An 11,187-nucleotide genomic window follows, 5' to 3' on the forward strand; every position below is an offset into this window, starting at 1 on the left:
CAAGCTCACTCTACTTGTCAAACAACAGGTCAATTAATCAAGAGACAAGATGTTGAAACAAGGAATACAACTTTATTTGGAAAGCCAGCTGACTGAGAGAGGGGCAGACTAAAGTCTCAAAATAGCCATTTTATCAGGGTCTGGATGCCAGATTTTTTTATAGATCAGAGAGTGGGAGAAGTGAGGAGGTAAAGTTAAAAAGGCCGTTAATCTTACAGATATTTCCTGGAATGGCTAGCCTTGGGGAGGAGGTGTGTTAATTTCTTCCTTCCTGTAGCCATCCACAGGTGGACAGGGTCCTGAACAAAGACATTTTGGTTTAACATTCAGGCAGAGGAGGTTTCTCTGAGACAGGTCATTCTGTATGGACAGTATCCTTTTAGTGAACAAAAGCAATGGGAAACAAAGCAAAGCAAAGAAAAAAACAAACAGATCCAACATGGAGTCCATTCTTCCCTGTAACATATATACTACATTTTATTCATTTATTCACCACTTATGGACATTTTTCATATCCCCTGCTTTTGAAAGATCCACTGTGCTTCTGTGAAAGATCTATATTAGTACCTGTTTTTGCTAACTGAAAGAAATTCAAGGATGATTTTTACATTTGTGAATAAAGACAAAAAGCAAAAATAGTATTGAACATTTGTTTTGCAAGAACTTTTACAGAGGCAATATACACCCTGAACACTGAGAGTGACACCACCAAGCTTCTTCCCCTGGAACTACTTGGCATATCAGCATCAAGCTGCTGTAACTTTGAACTGTGTCTGTGAGCGTCTGTGGTTCATCTTGATTTATTTTGTGTATCTGTTAATAGGGTATTTCCTAAAGCAATTGCTTCTTTGCTTTATGGTCTCTCTGCTTACAAAAGGTTCCATAGGGACACTCTAGTTTTGGATAGCAGGGGGAAATCTGTATTGTGAATAATGCTACAGTGAACATTGGAGCATACATATCTGTTTGAGTGTTTCCTTCCATACAATAATTCTATGTTTAGCTTTTTTCCTAAACTGTTTTCCATGGTGTTTTCTACACCATTTTACATTCATACCAGGAATATTCAAGAGTTTCAATTTCTCCACATCCTTGTCAAAGTTTGTTCTTTCTTTCTTCTTCTTTTTTTTTGATAATAGCTATCCTAATGGAGGTTAAGTAGTATCTCATTGTGGTTTTGATTTGCATTTCTTTAATGATTAGTGATGTTGGACATCTTTCCATGCGCTTATTAGCTATTAGTAATTTTTCTTTGGAGAAATGTCTATTCAAGTATTTTGGCTATTCAAGCCTTAAATTTTTTGTTGTTATTGAGTTATAAGAGTACTTTATGTATTTTAGATCTTAATCACTTACCAGATGTATGGTCTGTAAATATTTTCTTCCATTTTGGAGTTGTGTTACTTAATAGTATCTATTTTTTACTTATTTATTTTTAATTGAAGGAAAATTGCTTCATAATATTATGTTGGCCTCGGCCACACATCAACACGAGTCAGTCATAGGTATACATGTGTTCCCTCTCTCCTTAACTTCCCTCCCACCTTCCACCCCTTCCCACCCCCCTGGGTTGTTACAGAGCCCTGGTTTTAGTTCCTTGAGTCATATAGCAAATTCCCATTAGTTATATATTTTACAAATGGTGCATATGCTTCCATGCTGTAGTATCATTTGATATGAAAGTTTTTAGTTCAGGTGAAAATTGACTTACCTTTTTTTTTTTCTTTCTTTTGTTGCCTATGCTTTTGGTGTCGTATTCAAGAAATCGTTGCCAAATCCAACATTATGAAGGTTTTCCCCTCTGTTTTCTTCTAAGTGTTTTATATTCTTAGCTTTGATATTTATCTCTTTGATACATGTGAGTTGACTATTGTATGTTGTTTAAGGCAAGATTCACCTTCATTCTTTTGCATATGGATATCTAGTTTTCCCAGCACCATTTGCTGAAAAGACTGTTCTTCCCCTATTGCATGTTCTTGGTATCCTTGTTAAAAATAATTTATCCATATATTTGAGGGTTTATATCTGGCCTCTCTGTTTTATTCCACAAGTCTCTATGTCTATCTTATGCCCTTGCCACACTATTTTGATTATTGTAGCTTTGTAGTAAGTTTTGAAATCAGAAAGTGTGAGTCCTTCAGCTTTGTTCTTTTTCAAGATTGTTTGGTCATTCAGGATTAAATTTACCATATCCATTTTTTTGAATCCATCTTTCTCCCCCTTAATATGTATTAACAAAACACTGCAATAAAATATTTCTTTAACAAAATATATTCAAAGTCTTGAAAGAGAGAAATCTGCAACCTAGAATATTCTATTTGATAAGATTATCATTTAAAATAGGAGAAGAAATAAAGAATTTCTAAGACAAACAAAAACTAAAACAACACTTCTAAAAGAAGTATTGAAAGGTCATCTCTGAATAGAAAAGAATCAAGAAAAACACCAATACAGTATACTAATGCATATATATGGAATTTAGAAAGATGATAACGATAACCCTGTATGCGAGACAGCAAAAGAGACACAGATGTATAGAACAGTCTTTTAGACTCTGTGGGAGAGGGCGAGGGTGGGATGATTCAGGAGAATGGCATTGAAACATGTATAATATCATATGTGAGATGAATCACCAGTCCAGGTTCAATGCATGATGCTTGGGGCTGGTGCACTGGGATGACCCAGATGGATGGTGTCAGGAAGGAGGTTGGAGGGGGGTTCAGGATGGGGAACACGTGTACACCTGTGATGGATTCATGTTGATGTATGTCAAAACCAATACAATATTGTAAAGTAATTAGCCTTCAATTAAAATAAATAAATTTATATATTTTTTAAAAAGTGAAAAAGCAAAGAAAAAATCAAGAAGTAGTAGGAAGGAAGAAATTGAAAAGTAAATCACTTAAATTGGCCAGTATACAGATCAAAAAGAGGAAAAACTATTTGTGAAAGCAATGATAAACAAAAGGAATGGCAAAAGAATAAACATGAAGATGTAAAAGAGAACATCAAAATTATAAAACGTGGGGAAGAAGAGTAACAAAATGCATATTCTTTTTCTTTTTTTTTAGAATGTGCTTGAGCTTATATGACTATTAGTCTAAAGCAAGCAGATATAGGAAGGGGATAACATATTTGAGAAACAGGGCAACCACAAATAAAAAATATACAATAAATTCACAAAAAACCTAAATGAAGAGAGCACAAGCATAAAATAAAAGGAAAATTTTCAAGCCACAAAAAGAAAAGCAGAAAAAAAAAGAAAGGAACAAAGATGAAGCAAAGAATCAACTGAGAAACAAGGTTTAAAATGACAATAAATATATATGTATCAATGAAAGTGAAAGTGTTAGTCACTTAGTTGTGTCCAACTCTTGTGACACCACATAGTCCAGCAGGCTCCTCTGTCCATGGAATTCTCCAGGCAAGAATACTGGATTGGGTTGCTACCTCAAATGTCAATGGACTAAATGTTCCAATCAAAAGACATAGAGTGATTGGGTAAAAATAAGAGCCTGTAAAATCCTGCATGCAAGAGACCCACTTTAGGGCAAAGGACACATATGGATTTCACATATGGGAAAAGATATTTCATGAGAACAGAAATGACAAGAAAGGAAGAATTGCAGTACTAATATTAGACAAAACAGATGTTAAAGAAAAGGCTATGAAGAAAAATAAAGAAGGATACTACATAATTATAAAATGATCTGTACAAAAAAAGATTTTACACTCATCAATATATATGCATCTAATATAGAAGTGGGCTTCCCTAGTGGCTCAGCTGGTAAAGAATCTGTCAGCAATGTGGGAGATGTAGGTTCGATCCCTGGGTCAGAAAGATACCCTGAAGAAGGGAATGGCTACTCACTCTAATATTCTTGCCCAGAGAATACCATGGACAGAGGAGCCTGGCAAGCTACAGTCCGTAGGGTCACAAAGAGTTGGACATGACTTAGCAACTAAGCAAATACAAATGCTAACAGACATAAAGGGAGAAACTGATGGAATACAATAATACTAGGAGACTTTAACACCCCACTCACATCAAAAGATAGATCTTTCAGACAAGAATCAAAAAGGCAACAGAGGTCCTAAATGATACAATAGAACATTTAGACTTAATTGATATTTTCAGGACACTACATCCAAAAAAAGCCAGAATATGCATTTTTTCCAAGTTCTCATTAAACATTCTCCAGGACTGACCTCATCTTAGAGCACAAAACTAACCTCAGTCAAATTAAGAGTAGGGAAATTATTTCAAGCATCTCTGACCACAAGGGCATGAAACTAGAAATCAATCATAGGAAAAGAAATGAGAAAAAATGAATATATGAAGACTAAATAATATTTATTAAAAAAAGTGGGTTAATGAGGAAATCAAAAAGGTAATTAAAAATACTTTGAGACAAATGACAATGAAAACACAACCTACAAAATTCTATGAGACGCAGCAAAAGCAATTCTTAGAGGGAAGTTCATAGTGATATAGGTCTTCATAAAACAAAAACAAACAAAAAACAAGAAAAATATCAAGTAAAAAACCTAACCTACTACCAAAAAGAATTGGAAAAAGAAAACAAGCAAAAGTTAAACTTAGCAGAAGGAAGGAAATCATAAATATCAGGGGGAAAATAAATACAATAGAGATTTAAAATGAGAGGAAAAAAAGTCAACAAAACCAAGAACTGGTTCTTTGAAAGGGTAAACAAAACTGACAACCCCCTGGCCAGGTTCACCAAGAAGAAAAGAGAAAGAACCCAAATCTGACTGATAACCACAGAAATAAGAGAATACTATAAACAATTATATACAAAAATATTTGACAACCTAGAAGAAATGGACAACTTTCTAGAAACATCAGCTCAGTAGAGTCGCTCAGTGGTGTCCCACTCTTTGCTACCCCATGGACTGCAGCACGCCAGGCCTCGCTGTCCATCACCAACTCTCAGAGATTACTCAAATTCATCTCCATTGAGTCGGTGATGCCATCCAGCCATTTCATCCTCTGTCATCCCCTTCTCCTCCCACCTTCAATCTTTCCTAGCATCACGGTCTTTTCCAGTGAGTCAGCTCTTGGCATTAGGTGGCCAAAGTATTGGACCTTCAGCTTCAGCATCAGTCCTTCCAATGAATATTCAAGACTGATTTCCTTTAGGATGGACTAGTTGGATCTCCTTTCTGTCCAAGGGACTCTCAAGAGTCTTCTTCAACACCACAGTTCAAAAGCATCAATTCTTCAGTGCTCAGCCTTCTTTATGGTCCAACTCTCACATCCATACATGACTACTGAAAAAATCATAGCCTTGACTAGATGGAAATTTGTTGGCAAAGTAATGTCTCTGCTTTTTAATATGCTGTCTAGTTTGGTCACAGCTTTTATTCCAAGAAGCAAGGGTGTTTTAATTTCATGGCTGCAGTCATATCTGCAGTGATTTCGGAGCCCAAGGAAACAAAGTCTGTCACTGTTTCCATTGTTTCCCCATCTATTTGCTGTGAAGTGATGGGACCGGATGCCATGTTCTTAGTTCTTTGAATGTTGACTTTTAAGCCAGCTTTTTCACTCTCCTCTTTCACTTTCATCAAGAGGGTTTTTAGTTCTTCTTCATTTTCCGCCATAAAGGTGGTGTCATCTGCATATCTGAGGTTATTTATATTTCTCCTGGCAATCTTGATTAAGCGTGTGCTTCATCCAGCCCAGCATTTCGTGTGGTATACTCTGCATATGTGTTAAATAAACAGGGTGACAATATACAGCCTGGACCTACTTATTTCCCAATTTAGAACCAGTCTGTTGTTCCATGTCCAGTTCTAACTGTTGCTTCCTGACCTGCATGCAGATTTCTCAGGTGGTCAGGTGAGAAGAGATTCTCTCTCTCTTGAAGAATTTTCCAGTTTGTTGTGATCCACACAGTCAATGGCTTTGGCATAGTCAATAAAGCAGAAGTAGATATTTTTCTGGAACTCTCTTGCTTTTCTATGACCCAGTGGATGTTGGCAATTTAATCTCTGGTTACTTTGTCTTCTCTAAATCCAGTTAGAACATCTGGAAGTTCTCAGTTCATGTACTGTTGAAGTCTACCTTGGAGAATTTTGAGCATCACTTTGCTAGCATGTGAGATGAGTGCAATTATGCAATAGTTTGGACATTCTTTGGCATTGCCTTTCTTTGGGATTGGAATGAAAACTGACCTTTTTCCAGTCCTGTGGCCACTGCTGAGTTTTCCAAATTTGCTGGCATATTGAGCGCAGCACTTTCACAGCATCATCTTTTAGGATTTGAAATAATTCAGCTGGAATTCCATCACCTCCACTAGCTTTGTTCATAGTGATGCTTGCTAAGGCCCACTTGACTTCGTACTTCAGAATGTCTGTCTCTAGCTGAGTGATCACACTGTCATAATTATCTGGGTCATTAAGATCTTCTTGTGTGTAATTCTTTTGTGTAGTCTTAACACCGCTTCTTAATTTCTCCTGCTTCTGTTAGGTCCATATCATTTCTGTCCTTTATTGTGCCTATCTTTGCATGAAATGTTCCCTTGGTATCTCTAATTTTCTTGAAGAGATCTCTAGTCTTTCCCATTCTATTGTTTTCCTCTATTTCTTTGCATTGATCACTTAGGAAGGCTTTCATAATCTCTCCTTGCTATTCTTTGGAAATCTGCATTCAGATTGCATATCTTTCCTTTTCTCCTTTGCCTTTAGTTTCTCTTCTTTACTCAGCTATTTGTAAGGCCTCCTCAGCAACCATTTTACCTTTTTGCATTTCTTTGTCCTGGGGATGGTCATGATCATTGCCTCCTGTACCATGTCATGAACCTCTGTCCATAGTTCCTCAGGCACTCTGTCTATCAGATCTAATCCCTTTAATCTATTTGTCACTTCCACTGTATAATTGTAAGGGATTTGATTTAGGTCATACCTGAATAGTCTAGTGGTTTTTCCTACTTTCTTCAACTTAAGTCTGAATTTCACAATAAGGAGTTCATGGTTTGAGCCACAGTCAGCTCCAAGTCTAAAAACATACATTTCTTCAAAATTGAATAAAAAATATATAATCTGAGCACACTTATCACTAGATGTGAAGCAGAATCTTTAATTAAAAAAAAAAACAAAACAACTTTCTTCAAACAAAGGTTCAAGACCAGAGGGCCTCAGAGTCAAATTCTATCTAACACACACAGAAGAACTTATATAGATTCTTCTCAATCTCTTCCAAAAAATGAAGAGAAGGAAACAGTTACAAAAACATTCTATGAAGCCACCAGCATCCTGGTACCAAAGCCAGACTTAGTATTGAGATTAAGTTAAATAGTCTTCTATAAAAAATGGAAATTGTTTATTTGTGTATAACAAGTGGTTTCTTTTGTTAATGAATTCTTCAAACTTAGAAGTAAAATTTTGCAAAAGAATGGAACCATTAAAAACAACAACAACAACAACTAAGTAGGAGACATAACTCTCCCAGACTTCAGACAATACTACAAAGCTACCGTAATCAAAGCAGGTGGTATTGGTACAAAAACAGACATACAGATAAATGGGCCTGAATCAAAAGCCCAGAAATAAAGCCACTTATGGTCAAGCAATCTTAGACAAAGGAGGCAAGAATATAAAATGGAAAAAGGCAGATTCTTCAGCAAGTGGTGCTGGAAAAGTCGGGCAGCTGCATGTAAGTCAATGAAGTTAGAACACACCCTCACACCATGCACAAAAACAAACTCAAAATGGATTAAAGACTAAAACATAAGACAGGACACCATAAAACTCCTAGACAAGAGCACAGACAAAACATTGTCTGACATGAATCACACCAGTGTTTTCTTTTGTCCATCAAGGCAATAGAAATAAAAACAAAAATAAACAGGTAGGACCTACTCAAGCTTACAAGGTTTTGCACAGCAAACCATAAAAAATCTGAAAAGACAATCTATGGAATGGCAGAGAATATTTGCAAATGATGCCACAGACAAGGGCTTAATCTCTAACATATACAAACAACTCATACAATTCAACAAAAAAACCCCCAAACAATCCAGTCGGAAAAATGGACAGAAGACTTTAATGGACATTTCTCCAAAGAAGACACACAGATGGCCAATAGGCACATGAAACTATACTTAACATTATTAATTATTAGCAAAATGCAATCAAAACTGCAATAAGCTACCACCTCACGCAAGCAGAATGACTATCATTAAAAGTCTACAAATAGCAAATGCTGAAGAGGGTGTGGAGAAAAGGGAACCCTCCTACACTGTTGATGGGAATGTAAGTTGGTACAGCCACTATGGAAAACAGTATGGAGGTTCCTCAGAAAGGTAAAAAACATAGTTACCGTATGATTCAGCAACCCCACTCCTGGAAATATACCAAGACAAAACTATAATTCAAAAAGATATATGTGAATACAAGCACTATTCACAATAGCCAAAACATAGAAATAACCTACATGTCCATTGACAGATGAATGGATAAAGACATGGTACATATATACAATGGAACAGTACTCAGCCATAAAAATAATGAAATAATGCCATTTGCAGCAACATGGATGCAAGTAGAGATTATCATACTAAATAAGTCATAAAAAGAAAGATAAATACCATGTGATATCACTTGCATGTGGAATCTAAAATGTAGCACAAATGAACCCATCTACAAAAACAGAAACAGACTCATAGACATAGAGAACAGACTTGTGGTTGCAAAGGGGAAAGTGGGGAGGGAGACGGATGGACTGGGAGTTTGGAGTTGATAGCTGCAAATTATTACATTTAGAATGGATGAACAACAGGGTCCTAGTGTATAGCACAAGGAACTATAATCACTATCCTGAGATAAACCATGATGAAAAAGAATATAAAAACACAATGTTCATATGTGTATAACTGAATCAGTTAATCATATGTGTATCTCTGAATACAGCAGAGATTGGCACAACATTGTAAATCAACAATATTTCAAAAAAGACTTCTTAAAGATAAACCATTTTTGCATTTTGGAGAGAACATATACTTGATTGTACTTTTTTCCCTTTAATTCCTTGCTTGGTTCAATTTAATAAAATTTGAATTAAGATTTTGAATATTTATATTTGCAAGTAAGACCGGTTTATATAAGGAGTTGACAAATGACAGGATATTTTTTCTGTAAAGGTCAAGATAGTGAGTATTTTAGACTTGGGTCTATTTGGTCTCTATTGCAACTACTCCACTTTGCTCTTATAGCATGAAAGCAGTCACAGTCAATACATAAATGAATGAGTATTGGGAGTGTTCTAGTAAAATTTTATTAACACTGAATTTTGAATTTCATGTAATTTTTGTATATTACCAAATCTTGTTCTTCTTTTGAGTTCTTCCAATTTTTAAAAGCTGTAAAAACTATTCTTAACCTATGAGCTATATAAGAATACCTAATGGGCTGGATTTGTCCATAGGACGCAGTTTGCTGATTTCTGCTCCATATTTTTCTTTTCAGGGAATCATCCTTTTGTAGTTTGGAATCAAAATTATACTAATAGTGCTCAGTGAATTTTGAAGTTTTCCAGTATTTTCTTTGCTTTAAAACAGTTAAAATTACATAGAAATTATCATCTCATTGATGGCGGTAGAACTAGTTCACAAGATCTTCTAGGCTCAGTACCTTTTGGGGTGTTAGATGACAATATCTTTCCATTTTTTTTCTCTGATTAAAAAAGTTCTAGTTATAAACTTTGAGCTTATGAACTCCTGTGGATGGAAAGGTATATACCAGAACAATTTATTGGTTCTGCCTGCCACCAGATGGCACTGTCACATTTGCGTTTTGGAAAGATCACTCTGGCTATGGTGTAGATCAGTGGTGAGAAGTCCTTTTGACACCCAGGATGGGTTTTGTGGAAGACAGGTTTTCCATAGACTGGTAGGGTTGGTGGGGGGCAGGGTGGGGGTAGGATGGTTTCAGGATAATTCAAGCTCATTACGTTTATTGTGCACTTTGTTTCTATTATTATTACATTATCTGCACCTCAAATCAGCAGGCATTAGATCCTGGAGGTTGGGGACCCCTGGTGTAGAGAATGGGTCGGATCAGGGCAAGTGTGACTATAGGAGGTAAAGTGCTGTTGTCCAGGTAAGAGATGATAGTGGCTTGACTACTGTAGCTACTAGTGAATGAAAGAAGAAAAGTTGGATGGATTATAAAAACATTCAAGGAGGTAAGTTAGGGATTTTCATGACCACTTTCATATTCAATGGTTCACTATGAGGATGTGTAGGATTCAGCATATGTTTATACTCATGGCTATGAGTAATTACAGTAAAGAGATACAAAGTAAAATCAGTGGAAGGGAATGGTACATAGAATGATATCCAGGAGAAACCAAAATGCAAGCTTTCAAAAGTCTTCTCCCGGTGGAGTCACATAGGCTGCCCTTAATTCCTCAAGTGACCTGTGACGTCAGCACATGCGTCATCACAATGTTTGCTGCTAGAGAAGTTTGCCTGAGCCCAGGATTCTAGGGGTTTATCAGCAGTCACTGTCTTCCTAGCATGTACAAAATTTCAGAATCCAAAAAGGAAAGCAGGTGTTCAGCACACAGCAAATTGTTTGTATAAATAGTTTAAGTTCAGTGAATTGCTCTTAGGAAATGGTAGAATCTCCCTAAAACCAAGTTCCTAGACACTAGCTAAGAGTCAACCTTGTACGTACACGTTTCAAAGGTTAGTAGCCTTAAGTCTATATTGTTAAGGTTAACTCTTCTCTGTGTTTTCTAATCCTTAACCATGCTTTCTGCAGAGGAAGTAGTCAGTATTTTTCTACTGTGTATCCACCCAAAGGCTAGAAACTTATTAAGGGAATATGATTTAGGAATAAATAGCTTTGTCACTGAGACACGTGCCAAAGGATTGTCACATTCCAGGTAAGGTAAGGCAGTTAAAGGCTGTACAAACTGTTGCATCTTCACTAATTAATCACGATATTATACACTGAGGACTTTCTCTTTAACTTATGCAGGATCAGACATTGTGGATACAAGTGATGAGCAAAATCAGACGTGATCTGCCTCCTGATGGAGCTCATAGACTAGTGGGGAAAGAGAGAAATTAAATAATCACGAGGAGAGATATTTAAAGACAAAGTTTAAAAACTGCTGTTGTAGAAAGAGATCTAAAACAATCAGAGTAAAAACAGGTATCA

Source organism: Ovis canadensis, chromosome 1 (assembly GCF_042477335.2).
Source record: "Ovis canadensis isolate MfBH-ARS-UI-01 breed Bighorn chromosome 1, ARS-UI_OviCan_v2, whole genome shotgun sequence".
NCBI classification, from domain to species: domain Eukaryota; kingdom Metazoa; phylum Chordata; class Mammalia; order Artiodactyla; family Bovidae; genus Ovis; species Ovis canadensis.